Source organism: Rhipicephalus microplus, chromosome 3 (genome assembly GCF_043290135.1).
Source record: "Rhipicephalus microplus isolate Deutch F79 chromosome 3, USDA_Rmic, whole genome shotgun sequence".
Taxonomy (NCBI): domain Eukaryota; kingdom Metazoa; phylum Arthropoda; class Arachnida; order Ixodida; family Ixodidae; genus Rhipicephalus; species Rhipicephalus microplus.
Genome location: NC_134702.1, coordinates 67327114 through 67354190, shown reverse-complemented (window position 1 = coordinate 67354190; position 27077 = coordinate 67327114). Strand labels below are relative to the sequence as shown.

Genomic DNA, 27077 nt, shown 5'->3' with positions numbered 1-27077 from the left:
GAAACATTAAGGATGAATCAAAGGTGCGAAATTCAGCCATCAAACTTTCACTTCCATTTCTTATTTTAATAATTAACCCTTAATGATGAACTTAACCACTACATTGCTATAAAATGACTTTTTATCGGTTTAGATTGATTCAATGTATCCCGTGAGCGTCCTTTTAAGTGGTAAACGGTGTCGTTTTTGTACGCAGCGACTGCGGCTAAAACGTTCATTGTCGTTCCACTCACTGTATTCTAAACAAATGACTACCGGACTCCCTGCACACTCTAAAAAATATTGAGTAAAAAGGGTGTCTTTTTGTCGCACAACAACAATCGTCATCAGGCTTGCGTGCGCTTCCTTTCTTGAAAACTCGGCGCTGGCCATTTTCCTATCGAGAATGCAATGTAACCCTGATAATGGGCATGTCGATCGTGACCGGAATGTACCGGGCGTGGGACGATAGCGCAATGATGGAACGCAATATAAATGACGATTATTGTTGTGGGACAAAAATACACCCTTTTTACTCGCTCTTTTTTTGGAGTGTAGCATAAACCAGTTTGCACCCTTAAGGGTGCTTTCCATGTCTATACCTAAGACCTTAGGGTAAGGGTGTTTTGATTCAGGACAGCGGTGTTTTAGTGATTCGAAATGCCCCATGACATTGGTGTTTCGGTTTGTCAAAACACCATTATCGTATAGGGTGTTATAGACACGGAAAGCACCCTTGAAGGGCCAAACTGCTGTACCATGTGTGAACTCCTTTGGAGTCCGTCACGCCGATTTCGAGACAATCGCACGCGGACTTGTGATCGCAGATATAGGCACCCGGGGCCGGTTGCGGAACGAAGTAGTTGGTGTACTGCGCAATCACTTCCTCTGTTTCCGGTGCACGCTTTTTGACGGCTTCCGCATCCGGCAAGACAATCTCGTTAAGCGCGCCAGTGGGTGTGTATTGATAGCGGGCCTGATTAGGGAGGGAATTCCGAAACGCCCCATGACTAATGCGCGAGGTCTGCCTCCGGTGTCGGCGCTCTTCTATGCTCCGCAGTTTACGCCTCTGCGTGGCGCGTTGTTCGCGCTCCGTGCGACTGCTGCCATGGAATCGCGCGGTTTGTGTTCAGCTCTGCGTTTTCTTTAGCATCAATATACTTTGGAACGCGTCTGCCGGTGCGTCCACATGTAAAAAGGAGATGTGTTTTGCTTATGTTGCATCAGCACATTTCATACTGTCTTGTTGAGGTTGCATGTGCACATTTGTAATATTGAAAAACTGAAAGCGCACACAGACTGGTATAGAATGAAGTAGGAACGAGACACAGGAATGAAATCTCACTGATATTTCATTTAGATTGATCAATACATGCATTTAAATATTAACAAACCAATGACAAGGCTCTCAAAAAAAAAGAAAAAAATATACATAACTTTGCACTCTACCAATTGCATCGTGGCATTTGTTTAAACAATTAATGTGCTTTATTGAGAGAGAGATGATGGCGGAGGAAGTGCCTACGGAATTCTCGTTATTACGATTGATTTTTCGCTAAATGAATATTCTCTATTTGAGAATGTCTGAATGTTCTGTTTGTACGAATATATATTTGAAAGTGTCGAGAGCATCTCGCAAAAACAAATATTGTGCCTGTTGCTCTCATGCAACGGGTAGAGTGGAAAATAAAGATGGTCATATGTTTATTGTTTGTTTGTTTGTTTGGCTTCGAGAACATTGTCATTGGCAAGTACAGCCCGCATATTTCTAGCTCATCAGAAATAAAATGTATGTTGCAGTTCACCGCAGTGTCCTGTTTGTCCTTTACTCTGTCTTCGTCTATGTTCGCTATAACCTTGCTAAGATGGAATACCAATTATGCCATCAAGCCATCCTCGTGAAACACATTTAGTTGTTTGTTGAAATCAAAGTAGGATTATGGTAAAACGCTTACCGGTGAGCATTAAAAGAGTGCTGGCGACTGTGGCACAGCCTTTTTTTTCCTGTCTACACCTTTTAACGTGAAAGGGAAGCTCTCAAACATCGATGCTTCACTTGTGTATACCGCCCCACACATTCTCGACGCTTGGCAAAGTATCTCCCGCTCGTGATGCACTCCGAAAGTGACGCGGTGGCTTCTTAAACTCGACAGGTCTAAAGAAAGCATTTAGAACAACTATCTTATGTATGTGTCGTTTTCTGACTTGGCATTCGATACCATAGTTATCACGCTGCTCATCGTGGCGCATCAGGTAGCCATCAGTGTATGGAATAGATTAGAAGAGTATATAAGAATTGTGTAGAATGGAATAGAATAGAATAGAAGATATTTATTTGTAGAACTACGAAGGTTCCGGAGACACCATTCGCTTTAATGGGCCGATGGTTCGTTAAATGGCATACGTGGTGCTCGTATGAAAAAAATAGCAATATTGTTAGAAACACCAAAATAGGTTATGTGTTAACACAAATGTATAAAACAAGATGTAAGTATCACAAAAATTATGAAAACCGATTCGGGGCACGAGAAGACAAATATATACAAGAGTTACAGGAAATCGTAAAAAATTGGCTATGACAAGGGCTCATAAAACAATATTCTTTAGATAAGAATTACGTTCAGTCATTACATGTTCACAAAATGCATGCAAAGTTCCTTCGTTAAAAAGCATTTGAAACCTTTACATTGATTTTATCGGTTGTGTGTCATGATTGTAGGCTACGTTTATTGCGAAACTTAAAAGCATACCACATGTCACTATTTCTCGTAGCGGCGGAAGTGGCTCCAGCTGTTGAAGATGCAGTAAACGCAGGAAAATTTTTAAGGCACACTGTGGAGAAATGAAATGAATGAAGCAGGTGAAAAGTGTAGAAACAGTGGCGCAGAAAAAGTAAGTTTGGTATATATTACGCTTACTGTAACAACTGAACATGAAATCTGGCTTCACACTTCGACCCACATTCTGCCAACAAATGACGAGCCGCATGTTAGGTAGACATGCTGTAAATTACAATGATGGTTTCGATCAAGTACCTGTTGCTCTCCCCCCCCCCCCCACCTCTATTTCCAAACTTTCTGCAACTCGTGACATACAATTAAATCTTGAATTGGCTGACATTTAACCAAGTCATGTACCTTTACCAACCCGACCTACTTGGAACACTTATCAGCATAAGTCGGAAAAAAAGCGGAACTTGGACTAACCCAGGAAATATATCTTGCGCTTTGGACTTACTGGGATTTTGATTCAACGAAATTTTCCTGAGCCGAACTCACTAGAGCTCAAACTCCCCAAATGTTTACTCACCTGGACTCACCCAGACTCAGACTCGCGGCTCGATCTGAGTCGGAGTGAGTCCGCCAATCTATGCTTGTGAAAGATGTGTCCTGATGAGGCCGCAAGTTTCCGCTACCTGTGGCATCTAAATGACGTCACAAAAGTTCTCGGAGTTCCGTATTCATCCACCTCAGCCGACTCCAAATCAAAACCTTTCTTTAGGAGCGAAGCTCCTAAGGCGTGGATCTGTACATCCTCCTATGTATGTAGTAGTAGTAGTAGTAGTAGTAAGTAGCCACCAGTGACACATACCCACTCTAGAGCGAGTATGTGCCACAGGGAATGAGAGATGGGAGATGGAGTGTTTGCTACTTAGAGTGTTCACTAGATGGACGAACGGACGGACGCATGGACAGACGGACAGACAGACTTGCAGATGGACGGATGGATGGATGCATGAAACGACGGACAGACGAATGGATTGACTCACGGACAGACACACGAACAGATGAATGGACGCATTGATGAACGCGTGGATGGTCGCGTGGACGGACAGAAGCAAGAAAGAACGGACGGACGCAAGCATGGATGGGCTGACGGACGCTTCGTTCCACTCATCATCGTTCACTCCGTGGATTTGCTGCGATTTTTTCCTCATTCTTTTTTTTCTAAATCAGTGTGTTGCAACTTCTTCTCACGCCTCTTTTCGACAGCTTTTTGCCATCAATAAAGTGGTTTTGCATTTCCTCCACGATCGTGGGCATTTCAAGCTTTCGGTATCTCACACGGTTTTCATATTGCCCACGTGATCAGCTCACCTTTTACCAAAATATGATGTCATGTGATGACTGCACTATGTCGGCTGCATCTGACCACCTGGTACAGCTGATGCCAATGTTACCAGCTGAGTGCACCTGGTCACATCAACGTGATGGTAAAGTCAAACATTTGACAATCGTTGATGTCATCAGGTTATGATTCTTTTTCTTCAATTGCATTGGCAACCCTGACGCAGGATGGTGGCCAACTTTCACGTTTGTTGCTGCACCCGAGGCTTAACTTCACCTTAATGCGATGCGGTTCACAATTCGTTCGATCGGAAAACGTGAGAAGGGTTGTCATACCACATCACTCGCCTGACCAACGCCTTCTAAACAAATTATGCCTGGAACGTGAGCCGCGGACGCGCTGCTCTACCCTCTGATTTTACCCTCCTCCTTCGGTACGAAGGCGAGCGTCTCCGACGGCCGCCCCCTGTGAACACAGCAATGCTCTCACAGTTGCCTCCGAGCAGCTGTGATGTCACGTGACAGAGGGATGGTTATGTCACGTGACTGTGCGGTACGGAGGCCAGTGGTCTCACGCGGCGGCTGGTCGCAACACAAGGCAGGAGGCATGGCCTCCGAGATTGCGTGCTGGCAGAAAGCTCTCAATTGAAAACAGAGCGACGTTCCAGGCATAATTTTTCTAGGAAGCGTTGGTCTGACACATTTCACTGAAGGTCACCGCTCAAAGAGACCATTCTGCTTTTTTTTGGAAATTACTCACGGTTTAGCTCTGGCTATCTTCGAACCAGACGCGACACATCGCATCTATCCTCTCACCCGACTCTGTGGTCAAACCACGCTCTGGCTAAGCATGAACTGCTGTGCGGTGTAGTACGCATTCCTTCACAAGTCGGTTCCTCGTCTATAGCTTGAAGGTTGACCGTTTCGGGGCTTTTGCTGCTGTTCCCCAGTGTTGTTAACCCGTGCGCTGCTCGTGACCTCGTGATCATGTCGACACGGCGTTCAATCCTGCGGCGATTCCTCAGTTTCTTACACCCTCTCCCCCACGTGTTAGTGGCTGTTCATGTTTTCGTAGCATGCGTAATTACGGCAGACGAAATCGCGTCTTTTGCTCATCTCGATTTCACCTCTTCCTCTACACGGGCAGGTGCCCAACGCCTTTTCTTTGGATTGAAATCACTAGTTCTGACGCAATAAGATATGCTAAAAACTATTAAAACGAGATGTATACAACTGTTGGCAAAAAATAGCACGAAAGCAGCTCTGAAAACCGCTTAACGCATAGTCGGTTTTCAAAAAAAAGTTCATTGTTTGGTGTGGGGTGAAAACTATTATAAATAATCGGAAAGTCTACACCAAGAATTGATTTCAAAATAGCTGGGATGTTCAGAAAGGCTATGAAAAACTATAAAGGTAGACAGAGTAACCATATGCAATCGACAATTCAGACCACGGCACTTGAACAGAAAATATTGAGCCCAGAAACAATCGCAATAAATATAGTACTAGGTAAGCAAAGCAGAAGAAAACTCAAAACATTTTATATTAGTTTATAAATGTCTATAGTGCCATTTCACATATCATTGTATAACTTAAACCTATACAGTGACCGCAAGTAAAACGAGAGAATCGAGGTGGGAATACTGCGATTCTACGTATGTTTTCCAGGCGAGTTTGAATAAGCGTTTCTATCGTTTTTTTTATAAGAACCTCTGGACTATGAAAACAATGAATAATAAATTTGAGCTGTCTACGAGGGTGTCCATAGTTCAGATGTTAAACTAGAATAGCATAAACGCAGATTTGGTGTAGTGATACCTTTATGTAACTATGTACCTGTGACACCGCATTCTGGAGAGAGTTCATCGTTTTCCTGTGAGAGAAAAAGAAGATATGGTAAAAATTCTGTACAGGTATTCCTAAAAATTCAGGAGGCGACCTCAATTCTTGACTGCGGTGTCTGTTGCATTGAATTCCTATGGTGGATTCAGAGGGGCTAAGGAACTCTGCGCCGTAGCACTTCTCACCGCTAAATGGAAACGAGAGGAAATCTGCCAGTGGAACACAGGCGCTCCCACCAGTTCAGATTGCATTTTTCTAGTCCTTCCGCACACTACTGCACGTAAAACACATTGCGTGTACTGGAAATCCGGGCGTAAACAGCGCATGTGCCCGAAAAACGTGGCTGTGCTACCGAAAGTGGTCGCCGTCCATCTCGAATCTATCAAGCAGTGGCAATCATTTTCTTTACAGCTTGTTAGTTCCAAACGGATGCATTATTATGCTTTAAATTCATGTCCTCAAGCTTTGACAGAAAACTGTTCGTGTCGATTTGGCACCGTTTTTGAAAACCATATTCAAGTAACAGATGCTGTACGTTTATCGAATGGCAACTGGCAACCCCGGAATCTCGAAGGACCTAATTTACGTTTTTGTTGGTTGTTCTTTTTAGGGGCGAAGCTTCTTAGGGTGTGGGTCTGTCTATCCTTCGTTGGTGTATGCCGCCACCAGTGGCACATACCCGTTCTAGAGCGGGTATGTGCCATAAGGGATGCGAGATGGGAGATGGAGGTGCTTGGAGTGTTCACTAGATGGACGCATGGACGGATACATGGACGGATAGACTGGCAGACTAGAAGACGGACGAACGGATTGATGGGCGCGCGGAGTGGATATGTGCCACATGGGATGCGAGACGGTGGTACTTGGAGTGTCCACTAGATGGATGCACGGAAGGGCGGACAGATGGACGGACGCGTGGACGGATGGACGCATCGACAGACGGACAGACGCATAGATGGACGCACGGATGGTCGCACGGACGGACGGAAGCAAGAAGGAGCGGGTGGACGGAAGCACGGACGGGCTGACGGACGCTTCGCTTCACTTATCATCATTCACTCCGCGGATATGCTGCAATTTTTTAACTCACAGCAGTACCAAAAGGGACAATAAAAGCTTAGGGTGTTATTAGGAGGGAGTACCTATCTGCCCATGCGGTGGTATATTACGGAAATAGAAAGCAAACAGCGGCAAGCGTTTCGTATTCTGTCAAAAGGCGAGGTCTGGAGAGTATGAAATGGATATTTTTTGTGCGACAAAAATGGAGGTTGTCATACGCGTGTGCATAGGAAGTGCGTGGTTAAAGCTAGGGTTGAGGGGGAGGGGAGTCTTTATATTTTATTTTTGCATTACTGGCTGATTGTGAGAGCTTCAATGGGGAGGGAATTGCCGTGATACCTCGCCTTCCCCCCCCCCCCCCCTTATAAAGGGAACCCCGTGCTCACTTACGGAGGTCGCAAAGGCACAGGTGCTCACTTCAAAACATGCCTCGATTGATTGCCAGGTGTGTTCGTGATACAGGCAAAAAAAGTGGTGGCCTAGCGCCGATGCATTCTGTATCAAAGCCGCAAATCAAGCTGGGATAAACATGTGTGTCCCGCACGCAGCCGTGTCCGCCAGAGTCCGCCAAGCCTCGCGACAAAGGCTGCGACTGCGAACGAAAATGCGGCATTTCTGTGCTTTTTCAGCTAGAGCTCGGCTTTCACGGCTATCATAAAGGCTCCTTGCGCCATACGGCGTGCGGAAATCGTCTTTGATGTGTAAGCCGCTGTGCGCTCATGGCAACCCCGGTGCTCGAAAGAGGCTTCACCGTGTTGCGCGCTTGTAGTGCGGTGAAGCTATAACAGGTAGGAGAGAAGTTATGAAGATACAGTGCGAGAGAGGAAGCAGAGAGAGAGAGACTCCTCTTTGGTCCCTCCTATCGATAGGCGTTAGTACATATAAGCGAAACAAAAGACGTGGAGCAATTTGATTCGGTCCTGCAGGTGGTTCAATATCGATGGACTCTGCTATACAACCCGAAAAACAAGGGGCAGATTTTCAGTTGAAACAGATTATTTATTTATTTATTTATTTATTTATTTATTTATTTATTTATTTATTTATTTTACGTTGAAGGTTTCGATAATGTAGTTTTACGTGAAGGGTTGGCTATGACAACATGGTTAAAATAGCGCAAGCTCGACTGCTGCTTTGAAGTTGCTGGTAATATAGTGGCGTACAACCTGAGGAAGAATACCACTCCAGTATTGCGCTGCATTCACAAAATATGCGGAAAAGTCAGCGCGATGGTGGGAGCAGTTGGCGGGTACACAGCTTTGCAGTGGTTGATGCAGTTGGTCTGTCATAGGGTCGGCTCTATTGAGCAAGTACATGATGACACACGAGTTGGAAAACCAGAGGAACAGGCACAGAGAAGCTACTTATTCGTCGACTGGATGATAGGATAGGGACAGACAGGGGTGTAGCTGGTGGTGGTATTCAACTATAGTTTATGTATGTTCGTGCATGTGTTTGTATGTGTGCATATATATACGCAAGCAAAATTTAAATATTTGGTGGGGGATACATTAACCCCCCCCTCCTACCATCGCCTACGCCCCTGGTTAGAGACGCTGAAGCGAGATTAAGTTCGATTACAGTTGATTGGTATCTGGTAAGTCGTTTTCTACGGTTCTACATGAATGGAAAAACATTATTAATTGTCTGGCAGATTATTGACCCGGGCTGAGGCCTCTAATGTCGTGATGAAGAGCCCTCGCCTCCACGTCGCTCTTCTTCATGAGCCTTCTGGACTGCCCAGAGTTGGTCGGTAAGCTTTCAGCTGCGCAAAGTGGCTTTTTACCTGGCCGCGAGAACATCGGGACTGATACGTTTGGTTTCGGCCGCCTCGCATTCCCAAAGAAGGTGTGTAAGCGTTTGGTTTTACGTTTGGTTTTAGCCTCGCATCCCGAAAGCAGGTAAGTGTCCCGAGGCTACGTAATGTACATAAGGCTGTACGTGATATGCGTGTCATAATTCGCATGTTAGGACCTGTCGCTTATGTTCATCATAGACTGTTGTCACGCCCTACTAATGTTGGTATATATTGAGTTAACAAAACGGAAGCAGCAACAACACGGTCATGATATGTAAATCATGCCATGTCTTACAAGTATATACCATAATTTACAATATGTGACCCGTCATGCATGTTCTTCATACTGTCATATGTTAACCTATACCAATTTTGATATGCATCCCATGAGCAATAAGTCGTTATCTAGCTAGATGGACGGACGGACGGATGGATGGATGGATGGACGGACGGACGGACGGACGAAAGGACGGACGGACGGACGGACGCACACGCTCAATGTCGCAGAAGTTCGCTAGCAAATGCTTCGCACTTCAAAGCGCTAAAGAGAGAAATAAATAGAAATAAACAGACTAATAATAATAACATTTTCTGATGTTTAACATCCCAAAATCAAGATACGGTTACGAGAGACGCCGTAATGAAAAGTTTCGAAAATTTCACCACCTGGGGTCCTTTAACACGCATCTACATCTAAGAAAACGGGCATGAAGCATTTTCGCCTCCATCGAAAATGAGGCCGCCGTGACCGGCATTCAATCCCGATACATACGGGGCACTAGTCGAGCACCATACAACTATTAGACAACCGAGGCGGGTTGAAATCAACAGAAGCAAAAACAGACAACAGAAGTAACAAAAAGACGAAATAAATACTAAAATGCGGGAAAACAAAGTAAAATATGAAGAGAAACAAAGAAGGTCCCCAAACTCCACACCTCCTTCTTCTTTGGTGCCATTAGTGCGTAGCTGGCTTAATTTGTTTTATTCCTAACTGGATTCTTACTTTGAGTCGAGGCTAATTTGAGAGCACGAATGGATCAGGGTTGCCATTTTCGGCTACGCTGTGCCAAGCCAACTTGCACAAAGAAGCCACTATTCAGTGTGTCTGGCGATGAAAATTTCAGGTAGCTCTGTGGCTTCCTTCTTGTATCTTTGAACATTTGGCGTAATTTATAGTCATTTTTTATTATTTGGGGATGAAATCCCAAGCTAAGGTGGAGAATGACCATTGTTTCCAAGCTTTCCTGTCGTGTTGGCCAATGCTTGCGCAGTGATGTCGTAAAGATAGCATGCCAAATAGGGGAATGTTAGGGGACGTAACAGACAGAACGACGCTGGAGTACCCCTTCCCCCACCCTGATTTACCCTTCTTTTTTTTGAGCGCATTGCAGGCTCCTTCAGTGAAAATCACAATGGTGCCATCCCTGCGGAGGTTAGGGTGATACGGCGATAATAAATTCTGTTTCATCAAGGACTGTATTCGTCTATTTTTTGAAGATAACGTCATTGCACACGGCCATCTGCAGAGCTTCTCGCCCACAAATTGGAGTAAGGTTGCCTACGGGGTTATTCTTTGTTTCTAAATGTGCTACTAAGTTATTCTGGCTGAGAAAAATAGGTGTCGGCGTGGTACATTTTTAGCCTTTATCGTTACAGTGAATGGCACCAACTGTGTCATTGTATCCGCCTGTTATTTTGGTCTACAGACGACAAAAGCGGAGCGAAGAAACTGCGTGCATGATTAAAACCATTGATTCAAATACAAAAAACAACAAAACCTGAACACGTTTTTGTTCGCAATTGTGAACTATTCTCTTTGCTAAAAAAAAAAACTTTAATTAGAGGTCGTTCTTGAGTAGCGATGATCGTAGTTCTAAGTTCTGGAATAAGTGCGGCTCTATATACTGCTGTGAATTCTGAGAAAATGCGTAGCATGGGCACCCAGCACCTCCCATTCATAGAATTTTCATTACTCCGTTTGCCTAAGTATCTTTGACATCGATGTTTAAAGGGGCCGTGAAAAGAAAATGAAACTGCGTGGTTGTACTTTTCGCATCTTCGGTAAGGATTACACAAGCTGGTTCCAAAATATTCCAGTGCAATAGTCTATAATTAATGACACGACTTTCAAATCACATTTTTCTTGGGCTCCTAAGCGACCGTGCTAAGCCACCAGCTGCTATAGGCAATAAAATGTCACGTCAGTGTGTCATCACTCTAACAGAATGTTTAAACAGAGCATTAGCTTTCTTTTGCTTTAAAATAATAGATGTTTAGAAACATAAAACGAAAAGAATAACACCAATATTTGCAATCTTGGTTGAATACTGAGCAAGTAAAGCAAGTGATATGCCAGGTTCCGCTTTCAAGTAGCCAACATCCGTCATCGGCCACGTTGCATTCTTGCAGTCCCGGTTGCCTTCAATTAATCGGTGCTGCGTCCCTACCTCTGTTCCAGGGGCGAAGCGCTGTGCTGTGGCTCAGTCCCTCCTCCGTTCTCGTAGCCAACCCTCACCCGTCACAATGTACACTAGCGCTTTCTGACCATGCTCAAATAGTGTTGCAGGGGAAGGGTGCAAAGTTTTCCCGGCACAAGTATACTTTTGTAAGGGATATTCGCAAAGTCGTCGCTTTATCAACTTCCCCCCGTGCTAAGGCTGTTCAGATACGTGTCGAGTCCCGCCAAGTTGTTTCCCCTTCAGGAGTAGGCGACGAACGCACCCGCACTTCGGGTGCGTTCGTCGCTACACCTGAAGGGGAAACAACTAGTGGCGCTCGTAGATTAACGGCATGCGTTTGAAGGGGTATTAGCAATTTTAAGCGAGTTATTGGGATTAGTTCTTGGTCGTTTCTGATAATAGTATCGTTTGTAACCTCGTTCATTTATTTTAACGCTATTCTGAGCACTACTATTCTTGTTTTAAACCAGCATTTATCACTTTATATTATGGCGTCATTACGTTGATCTCCGGGTGGATGACAGACAGGACCCCTCAAGCGCTACGCATACAAAATGGGGTGATTGAAGCTATTGGAAGTGACAGAGTGGCGCATGCCAAAGGATATATAGAACGTCGTGTAAACACCGGTGCGAGGCCACTGGCGGATCCAGAGGGGGGGAGGCGGTAGGAACGATCCCCCCACCGCCCTAAGCCTGCGTCAGCACCACCCTCTCTTCGGTGCTTGTCACCCACCTTCTATCACCAATCAGAATGAATGAGTGGGGCCACTATAAGCACACCACTAAAGAGTTTTGCTTTGAAGGGTTTTCGTGCTGCTGAAAAAGTCACAGCTTTGCCGCAAAGGCAAGGCAATGAACATGATAGACACAAATTGGAAGGTCACGCGCAGAATAACAAGTAGATAGAAGCGTGCCTCGCGTTTCTCACGCACAAATAACGCACGAAACTTAATCACAGGTAAAGATGAACGCGAATAAACGTCTCAGTTGTGTCTGAACAGAGCGTCGTTCTCGCAAATGGAGGCTGTGCTACGATTGCAGTGACCATTGTGGGCCCTGTCACTACAACAGAATCGTTCCAAGCCTAACTCCAGCCAAGACGTATGATCCTCGCCACCGGGACATAAGGGCGCGCGAGAAATGAGAGAGAGAGAGAGAGAGAGAGAGAGAGATGAATAGAGAGGAGAGGCAAGGAGGTTAACCAAGCTTGGCTCGGTTGGCTACCCTACGCTTGGGGTGGGGGAAAGGGAGAATAATAGAAAGGAAAGAGATAGAAAAGAAGAGAAGTAAGAAATAGAAGGATGAATAGTCAGCTCGAGACTACACAGCACCGTGTCACACTGTTCTTTCACAAGCGGTCTTGAAGTTTGGTGGTCCTTAAGAAGGGCAAGAGGGCTTTCGTGGCTTTGCGCGTTTGGGAGACCGTGGGCCAAGGTCCCAGGATCTTCTTTTCTTTAAGCGGCCGTGAATCCAGGTGACGGAGCTTGGCTTTCATAATACGGCGTTCAGACTGGTATGCTGGGCAATGGCATAGAATGTGCTCGAGAGTTTCCTCGCAGGCGCAGATGTTGCATGCTGAAGTGCTCGCCATTCCAAGGAGACGAGAATACGCGTTCGTAAATGCCACGCCCAACCTCATGCGGCACAGCAAAGTTTCAGTTTATCGTGGGAGCCCGTATGGCAAACGAAGTTGCAAGTTTGGGTCGATCGAATACAGGTGCGTGTTGGAGAAACCCGGTGTATTCCATTGTAGGAGAGTTATACGGCGAGTAAGTGATTGTAGTCGTCTTGCAGCGTCTGTTCTCAAAAGTGGTATGGGCGTACGCAGGTCTTGGTCATGAGGTGATCGAGCAGTTTCATCCGCGCGGTCATTGCCGACAATTCCGCAATGACTCGGCAACCACTGAAGTGCAATATCGTGACCTTCCTTGAGCGCTTCATGGTAGTCGTGTCTTATCTGATATACGAATTGTTCATGTAACCCGTGCTGCATAGCAAACCGTAGTGTCTGTAAGGCTGACCTCGAGTCGCAAAAGATGACCCATTGGTTAGGTTGCTGCCGAAGAATGTAATTTACTGCACCTTGAAGCGCTGCGAGCTCTGCTGCTGTCGACGTCGTGGTGTGAGAGAACTTGTATCGAAGCAACACATTATCAGACGGAACAACCACTGCTCCTGTAGAGCTGTTGGAATTAGTGGAGCCATCGGTGTAAACACGTATGCGACCGAAGTACCTTTTGTCCAACAGTCGCAAAGTCAATTGCTTCAGGGCTAGCGGTGACATGCGTGCCTTCTTAACGATTCCAGGAACTGATTAGCGCACGTCAGGTTGACAGATACTCCATAACGCAGCTGCTGGATGCGTCGCAAGTTTGAAGACCGATGTTAATATGTCCTGATGTTTTGTCACAATACCAGAGAACGAATTATAGAGCCTCCGCGCTGTCAAAGACGCTAAATGATGTGACGGTAGCCGTGATAAATGCCCAATGTGCGATGCGTTGTGATATGCGTTGTGACAGTGATATGCGTTGTGACCGGCTGTTCTTGTGCGATGACAATAGTTGCCACTGTCGATGAGCATCTTGGAAGGCCAAGACATGTCCGAAGTGCTTGTGCTTGTACGCTTCGTAGTGCACGGATGTTAGCCTTGCACGTGTTGGACAGAACAGGAAGGCTGTACCGGAGGATTCCGAGAAAGAGGGCTGTATAAAGCTGCAATATTGAGTGCACGGATGGGCCCCATGATTTTCCGGCGAAGAACTTGCATACATTCTCAATGCCAATGAGCTTTTTCTTCAGGTATGCGACATGCGGGCTCCAGGTTAGGTCACGATCTACGATGCCACCTAAGAATATATGACTGCTCTTATATGCAATTGCTCTGCCATCAATGCACAATGGGTAAGAAGACATCGTTTTGCGTGTAAACGCCACCGCTGCGCATTTGTCTGTGGCAATAGTCAACCTTGCTAGCGAAGGTATGCCGATGTCATCGTTGCCGCTTTCTGTATCCTTGCGCGCACTTGAGGCCGTGTCACGCCGGACGCCCAAATGCAGATATCATCAGCGTAGAGATATATATAAGCCGTCTGTGGTAGCGTTTCGGTGAGCCCCACCAGAACCAGGTTGAAAAGAGTCGGACACAAAACGCCGCCTTGTGGCACCCCACGACTTGTGAAATGCTTATTCGTAGGCCAATCTTCAGTTATAACGAACATCAATCTCTTTGTGAGGTAGCTTCTTACCCATCGAAAGACATGACCTCCAAGTTCAGCTGCTTCAAGAGCATTGAGAACAGCCTCATGGGTCCCGTTGTCATAGGCACCTTTCACGTATAAGAACAGAGCTACCGACAGCCGCTTCTTAGCTTTCTGTTGCTGAACAGAGGTCACTAAGTCAATGACGCTATCCATTGAGGACCGACCTCGTCAAAAGCCTGACATAACATCAGGATAGATGTTATAACGTTACAGGTACCATTCCATGCGTGTAAGCATGCATCCTCTCCATGACCTTGCCGACGCAGCTTGCTAGTGCTATAGGCCGGTATAATGCCAAATCCAATGGAGACTTTCCGGGCTTCAACAAAGGCACCAGTCAACTGCACTTCCACTCATCAGGCACCATTTCTTCATTCCAAGACTTATTGAAAATGTCCAGGAGACAGCGCTGGGCCCGCGGGCCTAGGTGACGTAGGGTAGTATAGGTTACTCCATCCGGACCTGGGGACGATGAGCGTCTGGATGTGTTCAATGCCGCATGAAGTTCTTCCATAGTGAATGCAACCTCCATTTGCTGATCTCGTGCGACTGGAGAGACCTGTGGCAATAGATCTATCGGTATAAAGATGTCGCCAGCGATCTTTGCACAAAATTCACCAGAAACATCAAGCTCTGAGCGACGTTGATGTAGCGCCAGAGCGGCGAAGGAATGACGGTGTTGTGGATGTGAGTGAATACCTCGAAGAGTCCTCCATATGGGAGACAAAGGCTTTCGAGGGTCTAGTGAGTCACAAAAACTCTTCCATCGTTGCTCCTGGAGTTTGTGCATTTGACGCTGGATTTTCTTCTGAATGCTTCTGGGTTCTCTGAGGTCATAGATAGATTTCATGCGTCTGTATCGTTTTTCGGCACGTCGGTGGACTGCTCGGAGTTGTTTCAACTGTTGGTCAAGTGCGGTACATCTCAATTCCTTCGGACATATCTTCGTGGAAGCCTCCATCGCACAACAAATTACTTCTTCAATGGATTCCGGTGGTTCGTGCATGCACTCGATCTTCACTGATATCTGATACTCTTTCCAGTCAATATGTCTTGAGTGTCCAGGGGAAGAAGAATTGTCCAGACCTCTGACTGTCACGTACGTGGGGATATGGTTGCTGCCGTGGGTTTCAATATCTGTGAACCATGGGACTTTCGTGGCAATGTTATGTGACACTAATGTTAAGTCGAGGCAACTGCTATAAGTTACTCCTCGGAAATAAGTAGGGCTGCCGTCATTCAGCACCTAAATCCCGTGCTCTGATGCGAGATCAACTGTCTTTTCGATTTGTCTTCATGCTTCCCCACAGTGGATGATGGGCATTGAAGTCACCCATCAATATCCAAGGTTCTGGAGTCTTTGCAAATATATCAGTTAATATCTGTTGATCCAGTCGATGTGACGGCGCTATATATACGCCTATCAGCGTAAACGACAATTTCTTCTTTTCAACATATAGACACACGTAGTGGTTTCCATTGTGAGACTCAACTCTTTGGCGAGCATAAGTGAGTTCTTTACGGATCTACACAGCAACTTGACTTCGCTCAATGCACGATGAAGAAACAATCGATTCATAGCCCGACAGTCGAGGTGTTTTTGAAAAATGCGGTTCCCGAATGATGATGATGGGAAACTTATTTTCGAAAACGAACTGTCGAAACTCAGGCATTCTTGACTGTAGACCTCTGGCGTTCCACTGAATTCTTTTTCTCGAAAAGACTGACGTGGTCTATGGTGCACCATCTTGTTACTGAAGTCCGGCGAGAATCGGTTCTAGTGTGTCCAAGACTTGCAGTGCGCATTTAGCGGCAGGGATCTGTAGGCTAGAAAATAGAGTACGAATAACACTCATTAACGACCTCAATACAAAGAAAAATTGTACTTCTTGGGCGGATAGACTGCCTGCTGAGGGCATATCCGCTGTTGACTGTCGATGTTAGGTTCCGTAGACACGTGTACCCGCGGCAAAGCGGGCCAGTCAGAGCCAGATATTCTCTGTGGCGCCACAGTGTCTTCCGGCACTTCTGGACGTACACCACCTGGTGGCGGGGGCGGGGGAGGTCGCTGTGGTCATGGCGGTGGTCGTGGCGGCGATGACGGTGTAAGAGAAGGCACTTTCGGCATAGGACTGCTTTTTTCGCGCGAGAAATCGTACACTACTCACCTATACTCTCTGTGGGCAAAGTTCGCGTGAGAGATGTGAGCCGCCGCACGCTCGGTGCGCCATCTTGCTGATAATGCTAAAAACACGATAGTTACACCCCCCCCCTCCCGAGATGCCCGCCAATGGTGGTAAGTGGTAGGTATAAATAGCTTGCCATTTGAACATAGAAGGAGGTACACCTCGGTGGCTCAGTGGTTAACGCCTCGCATTGACGAAGCGGAGGTCCCCCGCTAGATTCCGTGGGCTTGAATATTTTTCTGGCTTTTTTTCTTTCTTGCGTTTTCATATATATTGATATGTATACATATACGGTGCATGACATTGACGCCCACGCTGACGCTGGCGGCATATTCCAGCCGAGAGTGTCCATATAATTGCTATTGCAATAAAACAAACAAAAGTTAGGACTCCGCCCATCCTCCCTCCTCCGGTGTCACTTCAAGTGACCCCCCCCCCTCCCTCCTAAAATGTGTCGCTGGAAGATGAACTCCTTGTGCGACATCCAAATGCTACCACAGCGTCGAACCTCCATCTGCTAAATTTTGTGGTAAGCAAGTCTCTTTCCCCAATTTTCTTTCTTTCTTGTCAGCTCACTTTGACTTGAAAGAGGTGAAACCAGATGCCACTAGTCAGGTTGACCTTCCAGCTTCCAAGTGCGGATCACTTGAAAGGTGCTGCGCTAGCGTATCCTGACGCCTACAGTTAGCATAACGCTCAATGTGTATAGCATACTGAGCGTGCGCTTGCTTGCTTGCTTGTTCCTTTCTTTTGTGGCTCTCACCCACTAAGGGGGATTGGCCAAGAAGCCGGCGGTTAATGCAAGTAAATACCTATAGATTTTCTAGATTAGGGGAATATGAATACTGTGTTTTGACTGTGAAATTAATTTGGCGCAATGTTAAAAAAAAGAAAAAAAAAGGGGGGGGGGAGAAATAATAGAATTTGTTAAATATCTGTGGTGAAATCATTATATGAAATTCTCCTGAAAGTTGAATCATTGCAGTGTATCAGCTAAATAGTAAGTGGTAGTGTGACTAGTAAAATTCGAGAGCTGATGGCTGACTCCTCCTTGGCGTGCGCTCACGCCAAGGAGGAGTGTTCTTCATCTACTTCTTCGAGCGCATTGAAAATGAGCACTTATAATCATCAGCCAAAAGATACTAGAGGGCTTGTCGTAATGCAAACGAAGCTTTGAAACAAAATAGAAAAAAAAGAAGCAAGCGCTGAACACAGCAAGCAAAAAAGAAAGAAAAAGAGAGATATAGAGGAAAAAATTATTAAAGATAAAGACAGAAAAGGTCATGGCATATCCACAAAGTAAATGATGAGTGCACAAATCAGTGGTATCGTTAGGTGTTACTGTAAATCACCAATGACATTGACCACTCACGTATGTAAATTAGTGTGAAAAAGTGGTGTACAAATATTTACAGTGTTTATTAGTCATAAATGGTATGTTGTGTTGAGTTATGAATTTCGTTTTGCACTCATTATTACTGCTTCGTGGTGTCGGATCCACCCTGATGCTGGCAAAGACGAGGTCATGTGCCCGTTCTCCTGGTGTTTCCAGTCATACGAAATGCATCGTAGAACATATCGAGACGCCATATACTGCGAAAGCCTGTCGTTGTCCGTGGTCATCATCGTCATCTCTTCATCATCATCAGCGTCATCGTCTTGACGTATAGTGGGCATCTTGCATGTGCTGCGCTGTGATAGCAGAAAGAGAATATGTGGTCTTGAATGAGCTAGTTGTTCATCGTCATCAGCATCATCGTCATCGTCAGAGGTGGCTACGGCGCAGCCACGCCAATGGGCAAGCCTTGGCCATTAGGAGCTTCATCCCTAAAAGAGACAGAAAAAACATAAAAAGTGAAAAATGTGCAAAGAAAGCAGGAAAGAACAAGCAAACCGATGAGAAAAAGAGACGGCTTCCCAGCTATGCACCTCTTTCAGACGTGGCACTTCTAGCACGAAGCTGCCCCTCCTTGCTCTCTTTCTCTCAGTTTTTTTCTTTCTTTCGATGAGCTGAACAACGTCAACTTGTCGTGCATGATCCGAAATTGTACATCAGCACGATGCGCACTTTTATATTTCCTGCAAAATAAAACGAAGTCAAGGGCCCTTTCCCTATTGAAAAAAAATGAGGCAAACTAAGCTTGTGAGTGTATGCCTGACCTATTTATTAGATGCGAAGCAGCTCTTTGACTAGCCTGTGTAACGCTGTCCTTCCGTGTCTCCGTGCCAACACGGCGCACTGCGTTCTCCTCGCTGAAGTTGTTGGGACGATGCCAAGTAGGTCAAGTCGCAGCTGCGTGGTGATGTCATTCTCTCCCTTACCCACAGCAGCTGCCAGCTCTTCCCAACACACATAGGTGAGGTTGCTTCCCCGCCCGCTCGCAACAAACTTCTCTCTCGCTTCACCCTCTCTACCGCCCGCAACGCTCCACCGCACGTTGAGTGGAAACACTCTTTTGACTCGTTTATCTGTGATGAAACTTACAATAAACCCAACTCGCCTCTAGTGTATTTTCCTTTCAAAGAAACGTTTACTCGAGTAAAGGCTACACAGAGTTTTGCTTCAAACCATTTCCATCACCCGCGTCGGCACCCTTTTCAGCCGGGGCAATGCTTTGCATCCAATCATACTTCTTTTCGGGGAGATGGTGCATAATTTACACACACACACACACACACACACACACACACACACACACACACACACACACACACACACACACACACACACACACACACACACACACACACACACACACACACACACACACACACACACACACACACACACACTCTCACACGCACGCACACACACACACACGCACACGCACACACACACACAAAAGGAAATTGTCTTTAGTAATGTTTCGGGCGTGGCACGGCCGAAATGTTACTAAAGACAATTTCCTTTTCAAATGTGCTATCTGCAAGTTCATTCAATATAGAAAATACCCGGACCTGTCATGCCTTCCCTTCGATTTCTATATATATAACTCAAGTCATAACCCTATCTTCGGTGAGATGGCATGGCATGGCGTCAGGGCACACCTTTGCTGCTATCGCGTTTAACATTCCGGCACCGGAACGTGAAGTCATGCTTTCATATTTAGGCAGTAATGCAAATGTGCCAACGTGAAATTACAAGGGACCTCGTTTGAAGATCATATTGCCATATGAACAATGATTGATGAACGACAAGCCCCTGACTGGGAGAAGATGAATTACTGGACTGCGGCGCATACAACAGTGCTTGTTATGGGAGCACTTGTAAAGGTCACATCTATAGCATTCGCGTGCGACAACGCCGCCAGTGAAATTCGTAACTTATGAGGAATGGCCAAACCAGGAACCATAATGAGTACGTGCAGTCACTCCAGAGCTTGGACAGCACACAGTCATGTGCACTCCGCACAGCTGCAGGCCAAAGTGATGACACCTCGTATCCCCATACAGCTGTGCCGCGAACTCGTGCAGCTGCTTCCGCAGTTGCAGGCGTCGACGCCTTCTCGACGCGTTTACTTCTGATTCTTCCATCATCTCAGGGCGACGCATTCTTCTATTCACAAATTGAAGTGCTTGAATACAAACGATCCCTCGAGACGTCTATAGTTCGAACAGAAGAAAGGGTCCGAGTTTCAAGGCGCAGCTGGACGCTGCATGCGATGGACGATGGACAAAGGAATTGAACCGCAGCTTCGAGAAAACACGCATTGTCTTCCCGCCAGCTGTCGGCGGCTCTGACGCGCCTGGCTTGCCGGAGAAATTTCTTTAGACTGACTTGCAGAACTGTCGTTTTGCGGTGAAAGCAAGTTCTATAGCAAAAGCATACGTTGGTCACGACGATGAGGTGGACGAACAGCGTTGCACTCGGCGTAGTTTCTTATTGTCTGTTATTTATTTATTTCCACTCGCCGCAAGTGAGTTTGTGTAAAAGTATACGTTTATTTAAGCATTGAAGATGACTCTTGTTGAGTTTCGCAGAGGATCACAGTTTCTGTATTGCCCCGCCGCGGTGGTCTTGTGGCTAAGGTACTCGGCTGCTGACCCGCAGGTCGCGGGTTCAAATCCCGGCTGCGGCGGCTGCATTTCCGATGGAGGCGGAAATCTTGTAGGCACGTGTGCTCAGATTTGGGTGCACGTTAAAGAACCCCAGGTGGTCTAAATTTCCGGAGCCCTCCACTACGGCGTCTCTCATAATCATATGGTGGTTTTGGGACGTTAACCCCCACATATCAATCATCAATCAACAGTTTCTGTATTGTCAGTGAGGGTCACTGCAGTCAACTATAACATCACTGCATGCTGTGGCTTCTTCAATGTCTTACACAGCAGTCAAGCAGTGCAATATTCAGTCATATATCTTAAACGCAGCCCACTCATTGCTTTTGAAATTCACGCCCCAAGATGTGAATTAGTGCATATGCATAGGTATGTTTTCAATTTGTAAGAGAACATTACTGCGATTTCTGATTACGGAAATCAGATAAACCTAAAGTTTTGGTTACGAGCGCTGTACTGTTAGGTTATTAACACACGCTCACATTTCCGTCCACCCACACGCTTGCAAACATCGTCACCACTGCGAAACTCTACTACGGCACAATGTGGATAATTTTCCTGGCAAATGCACTGATCAATAACGCGTATGAGCTTACACAAACACGCTTACACAAACAGCGCCTTCTCTTACGTCTGCCCTTCGCCATCCATAGAAATGCGCCGACCTCGGCACGCTTTTAGTTGTCTAGCATACTGCAAACTCTGTAGGAGATAACGCGGGCCCACTCAGAAGGGACTCAGGTGACTGGCCTATTGCTACGTCATAAAAAACGTAAGTCAATTGCAAGGTCAATGCAGACATTGTGCACAGGTTTGTATACGTCTTTACAAAGTTATACACGTATTTATGTATTAACCCCCATATAAATACTGATTTCATTTTTGCATACATAACTCGAAACTTGCTTCTGGTGCACAACCCGAAGACGACGCACAGTCAATGAAGAGTACCCACGTAAATTTGTAGACAAGTAGGCTTTTCGAAGATTGTATAGGCAAATCAGAAGCAACAACCCATACCTACTGCTTCTCACAAGTTGGTTGTAGCAGCCAGATAGATTGAAGTTGTGAGGGGTAAGCAAGCCCAATGCTTGCGCGTCAACACATAGCTCTAATGATTATGTAATGGGCTAGTTCATCCTAATTAGAGAACTGATACTAATACTAATTACAGGGCTGGTTCTTTACTGGCGAAACACTGCCAGATAATCCTATATAACTATTCATCTGCGCACTTTCTAGCTCATAGTGCAGATGTGGAAGGAAGAAGCGTTAATCACAAGCGCTAGAGCCCCACGAACACAAAAAGGCCTTTACAATTCGTGCTCGTAATTCACTTAGATTTACGTTTTGTGGAGATTAGAAGTCAGACACAGCGGTAGACGAGACGAAGCCTCAATAGTTACGACAAAGCAGGCATATACATTCAGGTCCATACAGTGCAGTGTGGGGGGAGAACTTGGTAATGGTTACAAATCTACGCATTGATCTTAAAACTCCTACTTTGTTTTTACGCACGGAAATGTTAAGCCTTGAAAACACCACAATTTCATGAATGAGTGTAACGGTATTTTTGGACTGTTGTAACTATCCAATCGCAACGCTTTCTTATAGTGGCTACACTGTGATTGGTCTGCATGTCGTCAAATTGCGCGATTGCTAACGATTGTATACACGGTAACCTCGGGCTTTCTATTTACAGTTATATCAAATTGTGTGATAGCTTACAGGAGGATCAATTTGTTGTACAAGAACCAGTGGTGTTACTAGCACTGACGAGTTAAATTTGTTAAGCTCAAGCCACACGTATGCTTGGAAACATAGCTCGCCTCATGAGAAATGGTTTCAAGCCACTTGTCACGCGCGCTAGTTAGCGCGTTCACTTCAGTGTGAGCAGATATCAACACAGCAGTTATCATTCATGCTGAGCTGGTGAGAGACATCCGGTATGCGTAGTATAGAATTCACCAATCTCCGTCAATGGAGCTGGTTTTGTACAGAGCCATTTTTTCCGGCGTAGCGTGTCCAAATAGACACGAGTGCACAGTAAAGTAAGTCGTACACATCGCCATAATGTGCACGACCAAGTGGGTCAGGATAACGTCTCACTGGTGGGGCGAGCGTAGGCAGTGCTTTGAAAAATTTATTTATTTTTATTTGAAATACTGCCAGCAAACGTATGGCTCAAGCAGGATGGGCTTCAACTTAAATGCAATATTTCATATACAAACTACCCAATGGGCGAACACGGGAAATGAAACGAAAAATAAAACTAGTATGACAACGATTTAAAGATAGGGTCATCAAAACATGTGGTGGAAACAAGGAAAGTAGAAGTGGTAACAACGAATAGTCCTAGACTTTCAATGTGGTGAAGTATATAAAAATCCCTTTTGAAAAGGAATTTACATATATATGCGTCCTCGTATACATGGTTATTCCCATAACAAGCACTTAGGATTTAATTATAATATTACAAAGACTGGTTAACCACAACTGATTGAAACCAATAATTTACGGTTCCTCGTCATGTGGAGGTCGTTCGAATATCTTTGCCTTGCGCTTGATATTCATTTTGGGGCCAAGTACGTTTCGTCACTTTGAAGAGCGCAATCCAAAACGATCGAACCAATTTTGAAAGCTAACTTTCAACAGTGATGGGCTTGAATTCAAATCATACACGGAATTAAACATGGTATGAAGGGTAACAGGAAGTGAATGAAATGTAGATGCTCATGTAACCCAACAGCAGTGTAGAGAACGGTATATGGCTGGTTTGCCACACTTCGCTGCTTGTGTACATGTTTGCCACTATTCAGTGAGTGTTTCACTGTCCCCGTGAATAAAGACGAAATTTCCAGATTAATAAATAGTTCAATGGACAAATAGTCATCATCTAGGTGAGTAGTATCTGAGTACGCCCCGATTATCCTTAAAGAAAGAGTGAACTATTTCTCTTCGTCGCCTCTGATAGCCCATGCCTGAGTTGTCTCCTTCCTTGCACAAAGGTGGGCACAGGCTTCAAATAAGCCGCTGTCTTCGAAGGTTGGCGCTTGTCCGGCTTTTCTCGTCCCATTTAGTTTCCGCGTTGAACATGAATAATATGTCGAACCAACAAGGTCAGAAGTCTACACTTACTAAGTTGTTCTTGCCAGCAAAGAAATGGTGAAACAAGCTCCCCTGCACAACGTATACATGACTACTAAAGTGGGGCACCCCTGTTATTTGCTTTTTTTTTTCGAGTACAAAAGAGCTGATTGCGTAGCATTAAGCATCTCTAAGCACCTCTCTCATTTCTCCTAAGCTATAAATCAAAACACTGGGTTTCGGACCGCGTCACAGTTTGCTGAAAAGTAGTTCTGAGAACCTGAAAGCCGTAACCAGATTTGATGGAGTGCGAGGGACGGGGAAAAAAATTGGCAGCTTGGTAACCTCTCTCACACGAGCGTTATTTATAGACCTTGTAGTTTATGTCACAGGGAGCGTTCTCGAAAAGAATCTCTGACAATATGGAGAAGTGGCTGTGCATTGACGCTTTCTCGACTTGCATCCTGGAAACTTGGGCAAAGTCCTTCGTGTAGGCTCGCTTTCTCCTCGGTACCTCGGTACCAGTCACATTATACAAATATTTCTTTACGTAGCCTTTGATCTGGTAATTTTATGCGTATGTTAACACACTAGGTTATTCACTTCTTTAACATGCCGTATACGGCGAGTCATGGCAAAACTCTTCGGCCACCATCTAACGGTCTCGCTTCAGGCGGCGACGGGGGCTCTGATGTCCGCGCCAATGTCCACGCCAATGCTTCTGCAGATGATGCATTGGGGCTTGGGAGGGAGACACGCAAAGGAAAGAGAGGGGGGGGGCAAAATTGAGCGTATTTCGTTATTGGGCACATTTCAAACATTTCATTAAAATTTTTTTGATTCGGTGGGATGAAAGACAACACTAAAACGCTTTTTGCCATAATGATTTGGTTACTCGTTATGCACAATGCACGTAAATTTTCGTTGTTTGCGATTCATGAATAATGGGAAATAACACACGTAATGCTTCTTTAGAATGCTCAAAGAGACATTGTGGCTCTTATCTATCCGCTCTTGCATAGATTTGTTTCCAATCAGCCTGGGTAAATTTCAGTTCTGATGTGTTTCATGTCTGTGCGGACACGTTTTAGGATATGTTGTCTTCAGCCATGAATGTTTCTGTAAGTCTTTGTGCTGCTTAAGCATGCCCAAAAATTGGCACATGATCACTAGTGCCGCAGCTGAAAACACCAGATACAATGTTTGTAGTAACAGCATGAGTAATTCAAATGTCTAATAGAGGTGTGTGGTTGATAAAAATACACGCGGCGAAGTGACAATAATGTTCTGAAAACTATCCTGTTGTAATAGTGGTAAGAGTTCTGTGAAGGGCCCGAATTCTTCGTTCTCGTTCTTTAGACGTTTTTGGCTTCAAGCCTGTTAGTAACTTCATCAAGGAGATTGCTAATAAAAGTCATACTGCTTTCTACCGTTTTTATGAGTAAATTAATTAGTTGTAATATAGTATTTGCTAACATCCAATGCCATGCAGGGTCTCTCTTTTCTTGTTTGTGGTTCATATGCCGTCACTGCTGCCAGATTCCTCCGCAGAGCTGTGTTATCACTTTATGGTCATTTTCTGTCGTTTAATTTGCGATTAGCGATTTTAATAAAAGAGAACCACAACTATGGAAGTTTATTTGTCCCTCTTAATTATTTGTATGTCGCATCACATTATTCCAAAACATGACTGTGCAGCACCTACTGGAACAACCTGTAAGTGTAAGTATTTTGATGCTCAGCTTATTACGTAATGTGTATCTTACAAAAAGGCGTTTCGTGGCTATAGGTTCTGGCAGATCACTTGTGCGTACAGAACGATGCGTAGAACAATACACTTCAAAAACAATGTGAAGCTGTCCCACTGATTCTTTTGTAACTGGGGTTATCACTGCCGATCATTTGACTACAACCTTGCCGCCCCCGCTTCCGAACGCGCGCAGATCTTTCGGATTGCATATGGGGAGCGTCGCTATGTAAGACTAATGCTGCCTATAGCAGTGCTCCGTGCCGGATGAGAAGCGCACGAGTGCACATCCATGGCCGCCGCAACCGAATTCGGCGACAAACCACCTTCGCCGGCAACGCGAGGATTGGAGAGAGGGAATGAAACATTTATTTGAGACCGAGGAAAGTGTGTCGTCCAGTGGGCTCCTTAGTCCGGGATCCCATTGGCACGGGCCGCTGTCCTCGCTCGCTTCACGAGGGCCACTTAATTGGGTCTTCGGATCTGAACTGGACAGAGCTGCCTCCCACCCTACAGTGTTGTGCTGTGCTTTGGGTTGTAGAGGTGGATTGTGTGGGCATTCCTATACCATGTGGTACAGGGTGGCTGTTTTAGTGACGCAGAACCTGCACGGTGGTGCGTATGTGTCGGGATCTATCTTGGACAGTATGTATGGATTGGGGTAAGACAAGGTCTTTAGGCGACGCCACGCTACCTGAGATTCTTTGCTGAGCTTTGCCCCGGGGGCGGACGTTTCCGTCTTTCAAGTGTTTGATGTTCTAGAATGTCTGTGTATGTTAGGAACGGGTCCATACGCATAGCCGAGGGTGGGTGTGATATGCCGGTGTCGGAGGTCTGGAAGAGTAATTCTCGGGCCAAGGCATGGGCGAGCTCATTGCCTCTTACTCCGCATTGGAAGACAATCGCATGTGGTTGACGCCATCTCCCGTCGCCCACAGCGGTGGTCTGCCATAACTGAACGGAAGATTGGCGGAAAAGTTCATATATGACAAAAAAGCAAATTATGAAAAAAAAACAACTCTTGGTGTTATACAGCCGAGACATATATTCTTGAACAGACTGGCAAAATTACATTGTCGTAATACAAACGATCTAGCTGCACACAGCGTTGAATATTGAACATATAGAATCCCTTGTGTTTCTAAGGGCGGTATTAAATTGTGCTGGGCAGCCGCACGTTTGTAGTGGGATACTGCAATTTTGATAAAATGTATACGTTAGTCTCTGCTATACATGACCTGGAGTCGTTTTTGATAACTAACTTCTTTCAATAGATATGATTTATTTCATCCATTTCCTATTCAGTTATGACAGGTGGCCGTTCCTGCGACCGATAGATGGCGTCACGTCCAGATGTTCCCAATACCGAGGAATGTCTATCTCCAATGATGCATAGCTCAGCCGCATGAGCATCGCGCCCGAGCTTTAGCTTGGGTTTCCCATTTGCAGCTCCCTAGCCACCGCCGATTCTTCTTTCCGTAGTGTCGTGATACTCGGCGGCGTCATTTGCCATCAATCGTTGTACC

At 45.5% G+C, this 27077-nt stretch overlaps 1 long non-coding RNA gene across 1 annotated transcript in view; it reads right to left on the bottom strand.

Annotated features, from left to right (window-relative positions):
• Window positions 1-18058: 18058 nt before the first annotated feature.
• The window catches only part of LOC142803227 (uncharacterized), a 35110-nt gene continuing 26091 nt past the window's right edge, over window positions 18059-27077 (bottom strand). Inside the window, exon 2 of the long non-coding RNA XR_012894014.1 lies at window positions 18059-18485. This is a non-coding gene — a long non-coding RNA (uncharacterized LOC142803227). The remainder of the gene's footprint in view (window positions 18486-27077) is intronic.